The sequence below is a fragment of the Danio rerio genome, chromosome 24, assembly GCF_052040795.2.
Source record: "Danio rerio strain M-AB ecotype USA chromosome 24, GRCz13ab, whole genome shotgun sequence".
Taxonomy (NCBI): Eukaryota; Metazoa; Chordata; class Actinopteri; order Cypriniformes; family Danionidae; genus Danio; species Danio rerio.
This window is the reverse complement of record NC_141044.1, coordinates 43370001-43383233: the sequence shown is the minus strand read 5'-3', so window position 1 is coordinate 43383233 and position 13233 is coordinate 43370001. Positions and strand designations below refer to the sequence as shown.

At 39.7% G+C, this 13233-nt stretch overlaps 2 protein-coding genes across 10 annotated transcripts in view; both read right to left on the bottom strand.

Moving 5' to 3' along the window:
* The window catches only part of katnip (katanin interacting protein), a 1410884-nt gene that overhangs the window by 469611 nt on the left and 928040 nt on the right, over positions 1–13233 (bottom strand). The gene's annotated exons all lie outside the window — the stretch shown is intronic.
* The window catches only part of kcnh2b (potassium voltage-gated channel, subfamily H (eag-related), member 2b), a 322770-nt gene that overhangs the window by 25847 nt on the left and 283690 nt on the right, over positions 1–13233 (bottom strand). The window lies entirely within an intron of this gene.

The following is a 13233-nucleotide window of genomic DNA, read 5'->3' as shown; positions in this document are numbered from 1 at the left end:
AATTTTGCAGATCTCGCATTTTTTTCTGAAATGCCACGGATTTCCTGTGAAGCCATTATTTTACACACATCATGATCATATAGGTGGCAGAATGTACCTTTACGCTGGTCTGTACCTCAGCAAATAAATAAGAGAGAAAAAGACAGCGCACGTTGAATATGAGTAAACGTACAAAGTAAAAATGTTAATGCAAAAGACCATAAAAACTTGAGGTGAGTGAAAATAGTCAAGTAAAGACTTGTTGCATGCACAGAACATAACACAGGCATTGTGTCACAGCGCATATCAGCGGAACCTACAGTGCACAGCTGATTCACGGCTGTTTTACAGATCCTTCTGTTTCTATTTACCTGAAGCTGAAGTCAGAATTATTTGCCATCCTGAATCTCCAGAAGAAAACATACTATGGGTAATACTGTGAAAAATTATTTGCACTGTTAACCATAATTTGGGAAATATTAAAAAAGAAAAAGAAAATGAAAGAAGGAATAATTTTGACTTCAACTGTGTGTGTGTGTGTGTGTGTGTGTGTGTGTGTGTGTGTGTGTACATATACATAGATTTTTGTCAGTGGTATAATTTTTTACAGCAAATCAACACAAAATAAGGATGCAAATATTGCCACAAATTTAAAAAAAAAAGCTACAGAAAAACTTCGGCGCCAATAGCCAAGTGGTTAGTGTGTCGACACATAGCACCCAGGTTCTTGTGGTGATCCGAGTTTGATTCCTGGCTCGAGGCTCTCTCTGCTCCCCACACTTTCATGTCTGTCAATCTCTACTGTCCTATAAATAAAATTGAAAACCCCTAAAACAAAAGAAAAAACTAAATAAAAAACTGCAGCAAAAGTAGTCATTTTATGCTCAGTTTAAATATTTTCCGTCTTTTAGTATATATATATATATATATATATATATATTATATTATATGAGAGACTTACTTTGTTTACCAGTTAAGATGATCTAATTGGATTTGCATTGTAAACTTTAAATAAAAGTTAAAAAGCTGTTATTTTTTATTTCATATATTAATTTTTCTTGGTGACGCAGTGGCGCAGTAGGTAGTGCTGTTGCCTCACAGCAAGAAGGTCGCTGGTTCGAGCCTCGGCTGGGGTCAGTTGGCATTTGTGTGGAGTTTGCATGTTCTCCCCGTGTTGGCGTGGGTTTCCTCCAGGTGCTCCGGTTTCCCCCACAGTCCAAAGACATAAGCTGCGTCCCAAATGGCACACTATACACTATGCACTCATGCACTATGTACTTATGCACTTACACACTCAACAGGATAGTATATGTATGTAGTGTTGTCCCAAATGGCACACTAATGTTTTTTTACTAAGCGGAAATTCAAACCGTTTCCCTGATGACGTTTGACTGTTGCCAAATCAGTGAAATAAACGACTGAATTATCAAGTAATACCTGCCGTGAGTATTGCCGCATTCACCATCGGGAGGCGCTATAATCACTCTTGTAGGAGAATTTTGCTTTCACCATCCAAAATAAATAAAGTTATTCAACATGTGCGTCAGATAGCTCCGCCCCTTCCGCTACGTAAGCAAACCTGCGGTCGTTGAGTGCGTGAAGTGTCCATCATTACACACTTCATTTTAGCGGCTGAATGAGTGCATCATCCGGGTAATTAAAGTGCACTTATTATTTTGAGAGTTTTCAATGTGAACACACTACTTACACTATTTATACTACAAAATGGCGTAAAATAGTGCATAAGTATGCGATTTGGGACGCAGCTATAGTGTATAAGTGTGAATCAGTGTGTGTTTTCCAGAGATGGGTTGCGGCTGGAAGGGCATGCGCTGTGTAAAAACGTGCTGGATAAGTTGGCGGTCCATTCCGGGACTAAAGGGACTAAGCTGAAAAGACAATGAATGAATGAAAGAATGAACGATTAGTTTTACTTTAGTTACGATAATCTATCTAATTTCTTATAAATCTGCTAATTTTATTTTATTTTTTTACAAAATTCTGCACAGAAAGAGCGAAAATTTGGTCTCATCAGTCGGGACTGAGTTAGTAAAAACAGCCATTTCCTGCTAACATTTCTGCGGTGTTGAGCACGTTCTTAAACAGCGCTGATTTGCTCAACAGTGCTGATTGTGTTCACCTAATCGACAGAAATGACTGTGATTGACTGCTGTTCACTGAGTGCCAACACAAATACATGGACACTGGATCGTTCTAAAGCAGCGATGATCAGTGGATTCATCAGCAGATCGATCACATCATATTAAAATATTAATAATGTCATATTAAAATAAGAGTTTGGCCACGTAACATCTTTAGGAATAAAAAATATAGATCAGTGGCGTAGCGCAAAATGTGAGGGCCCCCCGCAGGGATCACTGACGGGGCCCCCTGATAAGGGGGTGGGCAGACAACGCGGGAAAGCCTTCACAACTGAGGAGCGATCACAAACTAAGGTGCGGGAAAGGGGGGCGGGGTGGAGCGACAACGCGGGGAAGCCTTACCAAACTGGGGAGCGATCACAAACCGAAAGCGGCGAGAGCATCAAAGTAGCCGGAAGTTATTCATTTTCAATGAGAACCGGCGGCGAGGAACAGCGCGGCGCGTCTTCTCCGGTGTGGGCATCGTGGAGAGTTGTAATCAAATCAACTTTATGGTAATGAGCTATGAAGCGGTTCAGCGGCAACCAATCAGAATGAAGAAGTCCACCGCTTGAGAAGATTACCGAGAACACAGACCTGTGAACTTTGGTTCCGACCACAGTTGTTCCCAAGGGTTTGATGATTGCGGTTGCCGGATTTTCAATTATTGATAATCGCGATGACGCGGGGCCTCCTAATCACGCCATGTGATCCATGTGATTTAAATGCCATTTTTCAATAAAAAAGTCTCACCACAAGGTCAGAATTTACCAGTATTGCAGTACACACACACACACACACACACACACACACACACACACACACACACACACACACACACACACACACACACACACACACACACACACACACACACACACACACACACACACACACACACACACACACACACACACACACACACAACATAATTTACATTTCATTCCTAACACACTACTATAAAACTTAAACAAAATATTTCCAAGTAGACTCTTAAGCTTCTGATTGGCTGATGAGCACTCTAAGGTGTTTGGTTATTGTCAAACAAAAGCACAGCTAAAGTAGTTCCGGCAGGTTTTGAGCACATTACAGCACCATATAACTCACATTACAGCACCATATAATCTTTCACAGTCAAAAATGTCATCAAAACACAACAAAAGATGAAGTTGTGGAGGAAACTACTACTACACACAGGAGAGGTTTGAGGAGGACAAACACCTGACAAATATAACATCTCAACAGTGGAGACCAGAGGAGAATACTATAACCACTTCTGGGATGGGGAATTATTAGACAATAAGGCACCGGCAGTAGTTCCGGCAGATTGTTTAGTGCATTTCAGCTCCATATCACCACACTGAATGATTAGAGTTATTTCAAGCTACAACAGTCAGAAATCACATCAAAACACAACAGAAGTAGCCTCCTCATTTCTTCATAACTTTATATCTTTTCAATATTTTCTTTCTTATATTGCATATACCACGGATGCCACGGTTATCAATATAATATTGAACCATACTGTACGACATCCATGGTTCAATACGCGCTTGTGAATTGCGGTTTTCTCAGTTTTGCATTTAAATAAATTATGTGTGTTTTATATCTCCCCGAATTGTGAGTGGCAGCGAACAGCGTTTCTGCTCCTCCCCGCGAGTAAATATCCAATCACTATGCTCTAAAGTTAGGGGGCGCTTGACCATCACTCCACACTTCAACATGGCGAGCGGCGGTGAAGTGAGGTTGAGGCAACAGTACCAGGAAGCACCGGCGAAATGAGGCAACAGTACAAGGAAGCGCCGGCGTCTTTCAAATCTGCGGTGTGAGGACATTTTGGTTTTGCCGGTAAGTATAATGCCAATAAAAGAAAAAACGGTGAGCAAAAAATAACTGTGTGCAAGCATTGATTTACACGTATAACCATGACTGCACATCTGCAGCGCATCACCCAGCAATATCACTGTCTGAAGCAGAACAGCAGAGAAGGTAATGGAGTCCTCCAAACAGCAACAATCCCTCGCTGAATCTTTCCAGCAAACAAACCCAACTGGCTCCAAGAGACACATAAAAATAACAAAGGCAGTGCGGGTGTTTACTGCTGACGATTTGCAGCCGTGTTCGGTGATTGGAGATGTGGGGTTTTGTCATCTTATAAAAGCACTCGATCCGCGTTACAGACTACAGTCTCGTTTTTTTTTCAGCACCGAGATAATTAAGATGGTTTATTTATGTTCACTAAAGTACAAATATGTTTAGTTGAAATGGCAAATTTATCTTTATTAACTTCTCATGTGTGTTTATTTTCAAAGTGTAAGACTTAATGTGTTCCCCAGATTGTACATGGGCTACAGCAGCTGTGAGATTTCAGTGTTCATTTTTTTGTTTTGTTTTTTAATAATAATTTTTTAGGGGTTTTTCACCTTTATTATGACAGGACAGTAGAGAATTCAGACAGGAAAGCATTGGGAGCAGAGAGAGGGCAAGGATCGGCAAAAGACCTCGAGCCGGGAATCAAACTCAGGTCGCCGTGGGCACGTTGGTGCTATATGTCAGCGAACAGTACCACTATGCTACTGGCGCCAACCAGTGTTCATTTCTGTATACAATACACTAGGAACTAGTGTACTTTTCTTGGCTTTTAAGTAAAACAAAATGAGTATTGTATGAGTAATGATCTTACTGTTTCTATTGCCTATAGAATAAAAAAAATAAAATAAAAAAAACACAAGTCCAGCTATGAGAACCGAACCGAAAACCTTGTTAAAAAAATCGAGGTATGTATTGAAACTTGGGCTAACTGTATTGCTGCATCCCTAACATATACAGTCAATATATAGGATCCAGCTAGATATAAACTGCTATGTAAAACATCTGAAGGTTACAAAATACCCTAATAAACGTCTAAAGCACTAGCGCACTAGTGAGGGAGGGTGAGCTGAGCGGACACAAGTGCAGTGTGTTGGTGTTTGAGAAGGGTTGACCTCTCATGAGCTCCGCTGATGCTCTTATATAAAGCTCTTGTGCTGCTTTAGGTGAAACTCTCTGTCAGAGTTTCTGTCTTCTGCATGAGTGAAAACTCTGATGAACAGAAGCAAAGCGCTGAGCATTTAAATCACGCTGTTTGGAAACATAATGTGACACCATACAAGTACAACACAACAAACACAAACAAACACACTGATTTTTATGCATTATTTATTATTGCATTATGTATTATTCTTTATATGATGTTCAACACTTTGAAGTTACTATCCATCATGTAAAGTGTTTTATAAATAAATAAATTGCAAATACACCTCATTTAACAAGTATTAGACTTATTAGTTTGGTATTTTTACTATCTTTTTTCTATGTAACATGGAAATTGTGTGTTGTAAGTTCTTCTAAGGGCGGCACGGTGGCTCAATGGTTCATTCATTTTCTTTCGACTCGATTTATCAGAGGTCGCCACAGCGGAATGAACCACCAACTATTCCAGCATATGTTTTACACAGTGGATGGAGGTGCAACCAAGTACTGGGAAACTCACACTCATTCACTCACACACACACACACACACACACACACACACACACACACACACACTTATAAACAATAGTCAATTTAGTTCATCAAGCCCCCTATAGCGCATGTGTTTGGACTGTGGGGGAAACCGGAGCACCCGGAGGAAACCCACACCAACACGGGGAGAACATGCAAACTCCACACAGAAACGCCAACTGACCCAGCTGAGGCTCGAACCAGCGTACTTCTTGCTGTAAGGCCACAGTGCTAACCACTGAGCCACCGTGCCGCCACTTAGCAAATATCTGAGATGTCACAATCATATTTAAACTGCACATGTTGACAAATGCGTTGGAGTATTTCATGTGTAATTCACAGCACAGCATCAGCAGATCTCCAGAGTTCTCCATGCTCAGGCTGCTGTGTGTGTGTTTGTGTGTGTGTGTGTTTGTGTGTGTTGCTGTGGGCATCAGATCTCAGTCTCAGTGGTTGTGTGGAGCGTGCGCTAGTAAACGCAGGGCATTGTGGGTCAGCAGGTGTTGAGTGCAGAGACTGCAGGCGAGAGCAGGTGGCGCTCTGACACACACACACACACATGCACACACAAACACACACATACACGCACGCAAACACACATCACTCCGGCCTGAGTCATCATGGGAAATGTCCTCCAGCGTCTGTCAAGTCCACGTTGAAAAGAGCAGAAATGCTGTTCGCTGCCACTCACAACTCATGACTAACACACGCACACACACACACACACACACACACACACACACACACACACACACACACACACACACACACACACACACACACAAACACACAAACACACACACACACACACACACACACACACACAAACAAACATTTTTTGTGTGTGTGTGTGTGTGTGTGTGTGTGTTTCAGTGCTTGCAGAAATATTTGAATATCCTCTGTAAATATAAAGATTTTTTGTACTATTTTGTTAAATTTTTCTTTTGTTTTACAGTTTGTTTATTGTATTATTTATTGTATTATTGGACTATTATTTAGATTTTATGAAAAAAATATAATGTTAATTGTATAATAATAATAATAATAACAACAATTACTACTGATAATGATGATAATAATAACAATAATAATCCTTATCTTCATCATTGCTATATTATTATTACCATTATATTTATATAATTAGTAGGGGGCAACATGGTGGCTCAGTGGTTAGCACTGTGGCCTCACAGCAAGAAGGTCGCTGATTTGAGTTCTGGCTGCATCAGTTGGCATGTGTGGAGTTTGCATGTTCTCCCCGTGTTGGCGTGGGTTTCCTCCGGTTGCTCCGGGGAATTGATGAACTAAATTGGCCGTAGTGTATGAGTGTGTGTGTGAATGTGACTGTGTTTGGGTGTTTCCAGTACTGGGTCGCATTGATTAAAACGTCCTTTTATTGTAAACCGAGTTCTTATTCATTTTGATGTAGAAATACACAATAAAGGGAATTGTAATTGTATTTTAATAGGAAACTGATTTCTACTAACAGTCATAATTTTTTAAATTTTGAAATATTTTTGAAGAGAGACAGCTGGAGAGCCACATACTTTTGGTCAAAGAGCCACATGTGCCTCCCGAGCCATAGGTTCCCTACCCCTGTTCAAAAGGCAGAGGAGGATGCTAACCATCTCAAAACAAGTTGGGCTTCTGGATGTGAAAGGTAGAAGTTATGCTGCGGTATGGCGCCAGTACGAAAACAAATAAATGAGGATCAATTGGTTTTGACCTTTAGTATCATTCTAGAATACTGGACTTGTTTTTCAACGAAGGTTTGAACTTTGAGAGTGTTTAAACAAGAGAGAAAAGTGTGAAAAAGTTAATGCCTGTCTGAGAAAAGTGTATAGAGTGTATAGTGAGGGGTTTTACAGCCTGAAAACATCTATAATAATTGTAAAAAATAAAGCTGACTACTTTCTGATTTTGCCTATTGAGGGTTATTTTAGCACGTAACACCCGCGAACAACAAGGGACCACTGTATTCTAATTTTAAATACCCATTTTCAATGTGAATCTCTTTTATAAGCTAATTTAAAATGACATTTTCAGCATCCCCTACTACTGTCACACAATCCTATCAGGGCCGGCACATCCATAGAGGCGATCTAGGCCAGAGGTTCCCAAACTTTTTAGCTTATGACCCCCAAAATAACAATGCCAGCGACCCCCAATATCCTCTGAGGTGGTTATAAATACAAAACCTTGCATGCAATGGCGCGCACACACACCAATAGACCCAAGTCTATTCTTCATTTATTTTTTTTAATGTATGCGAGTGCTGTAAATGGGCCAGAAAGTTTAAGCTAATATTATAAAATCAATCTGCTGCATCTGACGCTATTGCTGTGTCTTTAGTATAATGTAATTACCCCAGGAGTCGCAATCCAATAGAACTAGTAACTGTAAGCTACTACAGTAACTAGTATATAGTAAATATAAACAACTATTTTTTTCTCTTCAGTAGGTTATGGATAACATATGGTATATCTTATGGTTTAATAAAAATTTTTGGAAATCACCAGGTGACCCCCTTTCATTGTCCCGCGACCCCTCGCTGGCTCCCGACCCCCACTTTGAGAACCACTGATCTAGGCGACTGCCTAGGGCGGCATAATAGAGAGGGCCTCGTCCGCGACACCTCCCAACACCTGGGTCCTCAGTTATGTCCGCGACACCTCCCTTAACACCCCATATACCCCCCCCACTAATCACTTCAATTTGATAACCGGTCATTTCCGTTTTCACTTTCGGGTTGAGGGCGGCGTGATTGTTCTTTGCCTAGAGCGGCAGTTCAGCTGATTGCAATGCAGTATTATAATTTGCTTCTCAATAAAAATGTTTTTAAATAATAATAATAATAATAATAATAATAGCAATGCAAAACATCATATGTCTGCTGCTTGTATTGTACTGAAGCACTGAATGACGATGTGTGTGGTGACTGAGATGAAGCTGTGTTTACTGTGCACTGTGTTGCAGACATCAGCTGGTGTCACGCCTGAGCTCTTCTGCACAAATCATCACCTCAAACTGATCCCAGAACAGTCTGTCATTCAGCACAGACGAACCCGTCCCACGTCAAGAAGACCCTCCTCGGGGACAGCGGGCCTTTTTTTAGAAACCAACACCACTAAAAAAAGCTCTTCGGATCTCCCCGCTGAAGCATGAAGATAAACCATGTCAAAACACATTACAAGAAGCCCAAAACATCAGCTGTTTATCACTGAAGTCACTGCAGATCAAGAGCTGCGCACTGAAAACACTGCAGATGGGTTTTAACAAAGCATTAAAGCAAGCCTTAGTAAGTCATTTGTAACAGTGGTTTGTTTTGTAGCCAATCAGAGGTCTAAAACTCAGTGCACCAACAACAATCTGCTCCTTAACACCAACAAGACCAAGGAGCTCATTGTGAACTTCAGGAAGGGACGAACAGGCTCACGTGATCCAATCTACATCAATGGGATGGCCGTTGAGCCTGTCTCATTCTTCAAGTTCCTGGGGACCCACATCCCAAAGGATCTTTCCTGGACCACCAACACCTCCAGCCTGGTCAAGAAGGCTCACCAGCGCCTATTTTTCTTAGGGCAACTTAAGAAGAAGCAGCTTTCTTCAGCCGTCTTGGTGAACTTCTACGGCTGCACAGTAGAAAGCATCCTGACCAACTGCGTCACAGTCTGGTATGGAAGCTGCTCTGTCGCTGAGCATAAGGCACTGCAGCGGGTGGTGAAAACTGCCCAACGCATCACAGGGACCACACTGCCAGCCTTTGAGGACATGCAGAGGAAACACTGTCTACACTCTAAAAAATAACTAAAGAGGTCTGTTACCACTACATAGTTTAATACACTATTGTAACCTAAAAATTCTAAAATGCTGATCAGATTAAAACTTTTAAGTAGCCAGAATAACTTTATTAAGTTTTCAAAACAGGTAAATATTGATAATTACATCAATTTAAAAATGCGGCTAATTTAAAGGTGAACATATTTGTCAGTTGCTTTAAAACAATATTTAACTTGTAGCAACCCAACGAAATTGGGTTTGAGACTCTTTGTTTTGTATTTTTTCAAGAGTTCACACTTAGCTGATGATTGATAATAAGGCTAGTTTGGCGTCCTGTCCCGGGAGAGAGCCCTAAGCTTATAAGATCCTCGAGCCCTGGGCTCCCTCCTGTTGCAAGGCGAGAGGGGAGTTTGAGCTCAGGTAGATCTCGATGACTCCTCCTCTTGCTTGTTGTAGCTAAGTGTCAGATATGGATGCTGAAAGGTGTACTTGGAGTTTAGCTTAAATATTTTGGATTAGAGTGCCTGTTTTTGAACTGTGGGTGGAAACCGGAGGACCTGGGGAAAACCCACGCGACCACGGGGAGAACGAGCAAACTCCGCACAGAAATGGCGTCTGATTTGGAAAGGAATTAAACCAGGGGCATTCTTGCTGTGAGGCAACAGCGCTAATCGCTGGCCACCGTGACGCCCGTTTGAAAGGAGGGAAAGTAGTGTTGGGTGGGGGGGTTTCTTTAAGACGAAGATAATGAGATGAGAAAAGTCTGGTTATTTATAGTGAGTTAAGGATCGTCTGATAGGATAATCAGTTATTAGCTAAAGTCGGAACAGCTGTGAACAATCATAAGCATGTGATCCTCTCGAAATTTGTTTATAAATAAACTTCACTAAGTCCACACACTGGTGTTTTTTGTTATTTTGTTATACTGATAATATGAAACAGAACATGTTTTTGTTTTGTAAAAAAAAGGAAACCTGTCATTTAAAACAAATAAAACATTACAGCAAAACAAAAAATGTTGTTGTTAAATGTATTTTTTTAAAAACATGAACAGTAAATTCGAAAACAAACCAAAAATTCAACAATTTCAGCTATTTAATTTATTTGAGGTTCTAAACTTGAAAACATGCATCTAATTAAGTAAGTAACACTGGATTTGTTTTCAATTTTAATAAAAAAATATATTTTGAGTACTCGAAAAATCTGAGTTTTTTGCTCTGTGAAAATGTAACATAACATAATAACATGATAAAGTTTGTTGTCTGAACCTAATTTTGTTAGACGTTGTCGTAACTTGAATATGTTAATGCAAACTGTTGCGTTAATTTGATTTGTTTTGTCTAAACAATATTTTCAGAGTGTAAGATTTTCCCCAGAAGACAAAATACAATAGAAAAAAATACTGTGGAAAAAAATCTCCTTGCTCTGTTTAACAAAACATGTTTCACAAAAGCCCAAAACATGAGCTGTTTATTCCTGAAGAAACTGCAGATGAAGAGCTGCACTGTGAAAAAACTGCAGACATGTTTATCAGTCTTGAACAAATCATTAAAGCTAAAGAAAACCTTATTATGAGTTATAAAGGTGCAGCCATTCATTCATTTTAATTCGGCTTAGTCTCTTATTCATCAGTGGTCACCACAGCGGAATAAACCGGCAACTATTCTAGCTTTTGTTTTACACAGCGGACAGGGGCGCAACTGCACATTTACTGATGGGTATGCGGCTTTAACTTTTGCGCGCCCCCACTCAATTCAATTATATTTTATAACAGGCAAGCGACAGTGCCAAAATATTTCCATCAATAAATTAAAGATATTTTTTTTTATCATCAACATGCTTCAAACATATTCATTTCGCAGTTCTGAACACAACTGAAAAAGTATGAAGTAGTAAAAGGTATAACATTAAGCATGTTAAGTCGCAAAGAATCACATCTCATCAAACCCCAAATTTCTTCTCAATTTAATTTTCCTCACAAAATGATTATTGCACCTTAACTTGCCTTGCTTTTGGACTTTTTGTACTACATTTGTCAAAACAAAATGATAGACATGGGAGTCCTAAAGTGCAAAAGAACTGCAATTACTTCTCTGCGAGAGGTGTAAGGTCTATCTTTGCATGAACAATTGACTGAAACTGCTATTACACCTCTCACTAAGTGAAATAAAAAAAGACTGTAAACAGTTTAGTGTAGAAACAATCAGAGACTAACTGCCTGAAATGTTCTATTTTATTAAAATGTGATGGGCAAACTTTGTTTGTTGCTAAAATTAAAATAGTTTTGTACAATAGTTACCAAAAGGCCTGATGAATCAATATGATACATTATAAATTCATAAAGACATTTATATGGGTGATTTTTTTATTTAATAAAATACAATATTAAACGTATAATATTAGGGACTAAGCCGACAAGAAAATGAATGAATTTCAGAAAAAGTTTTGTCCCAATGGCGCCCCCTATGTGTGGCGCTCCTATGTGCTGCATATACTGCATATCCCCTGACAGCGGATGCTCTTCAGCTGCAACCCAGTACTGAGAAACACCCATCCACACTCATTCACACACACACACTAATACACTACGGCTAATTTAATGAATCAGTTCCCTTATAGTGCAAGTCTTTGGACTGTAGGGGAAACCGGAGCACCCGGAGGAAACCCATGTCAACACAGGGAGAACATGCAAACCCCACACAGAAACGCCAACTGGCCCAGCTGGGACTCAAACGAGCAATCTTCTTGCTGTGAGGCCACGGTGCTAACCACCGTGCCACCTTATCCCTGATTTAATCTTTGAAAAATGTTTTTATAATCTAAACTTGCTGCCAAAAACAGGATAAAAATGAGCTTAGAAGTTAGTGCCGGCTTTTATTCTCCTCTACAAAGTTTCATTGTACAACATTATACAAACAAACGAGCTGCAATTTAAGGTAAATGTTCCTGAGGGAGCACATAATGATGGATTTGATGGAGAAAAAAGTAGGACGATCGATCGTACATCGACCCAAATTGCACAGATCATCTGAATGAAGAGTCATCTGTGCAGTCTAATAGGGAGATAAACTCAGGCATCCATCAGGATCAGTGGAGAAATCAGGACAAGAAACTACCATTTATTTGCAGGTGACTACCTTTAATGTCTGTAGGGGCGATTCATTTTGACCTTAAAATAGTTTCTTAAAAATTTAAAACTGCTTTTATTTGTTGAAATAAAACAGGTAAGACTTTCTCCAGAAGAAAAAATAGTATCAGACATGCTGTGAAAATATCCTTGCTCTGCTAAACATCATTTGGGAAATATTAAATAGAGAAAAAATTCAAAGGGGGGCAAATAATTCTGGCTTCAACTGTTTATATTGTTCCTTTAAAAAAACAGATCACATGGTAAAGTGCCCTTAAATGCATCTAAAGTCAGAAAATGTTGTCATTTTCTCAGAATATATTTAATATTTACCTTTCCAATGGTTTTGATACGATTTGTTTAAATCAATGTCTGTAAGCACCTCCCCCTTCCATAAGCCAACTCTGCTCTGATTGGTCAACTGGACAAGACTGTTTTGATTTATCTTTCCGAGTCTACCATACCATTTCATCATTTTCATTTCATTCGATTGTTTAGGTTTTATGAGAGGCGGGATTATGCAAATGAGTTACTTTTATTTATGTTGTAGTTCAGTAGAAGGGAAAAGATTCAAATATAAAATGACTCATTGAGTTGATTTCGAGCCGACTCTTCCTTTGAAGTGGCAGTATTTGTATTCATCATGCACTTTTTCGTTTACGTTAA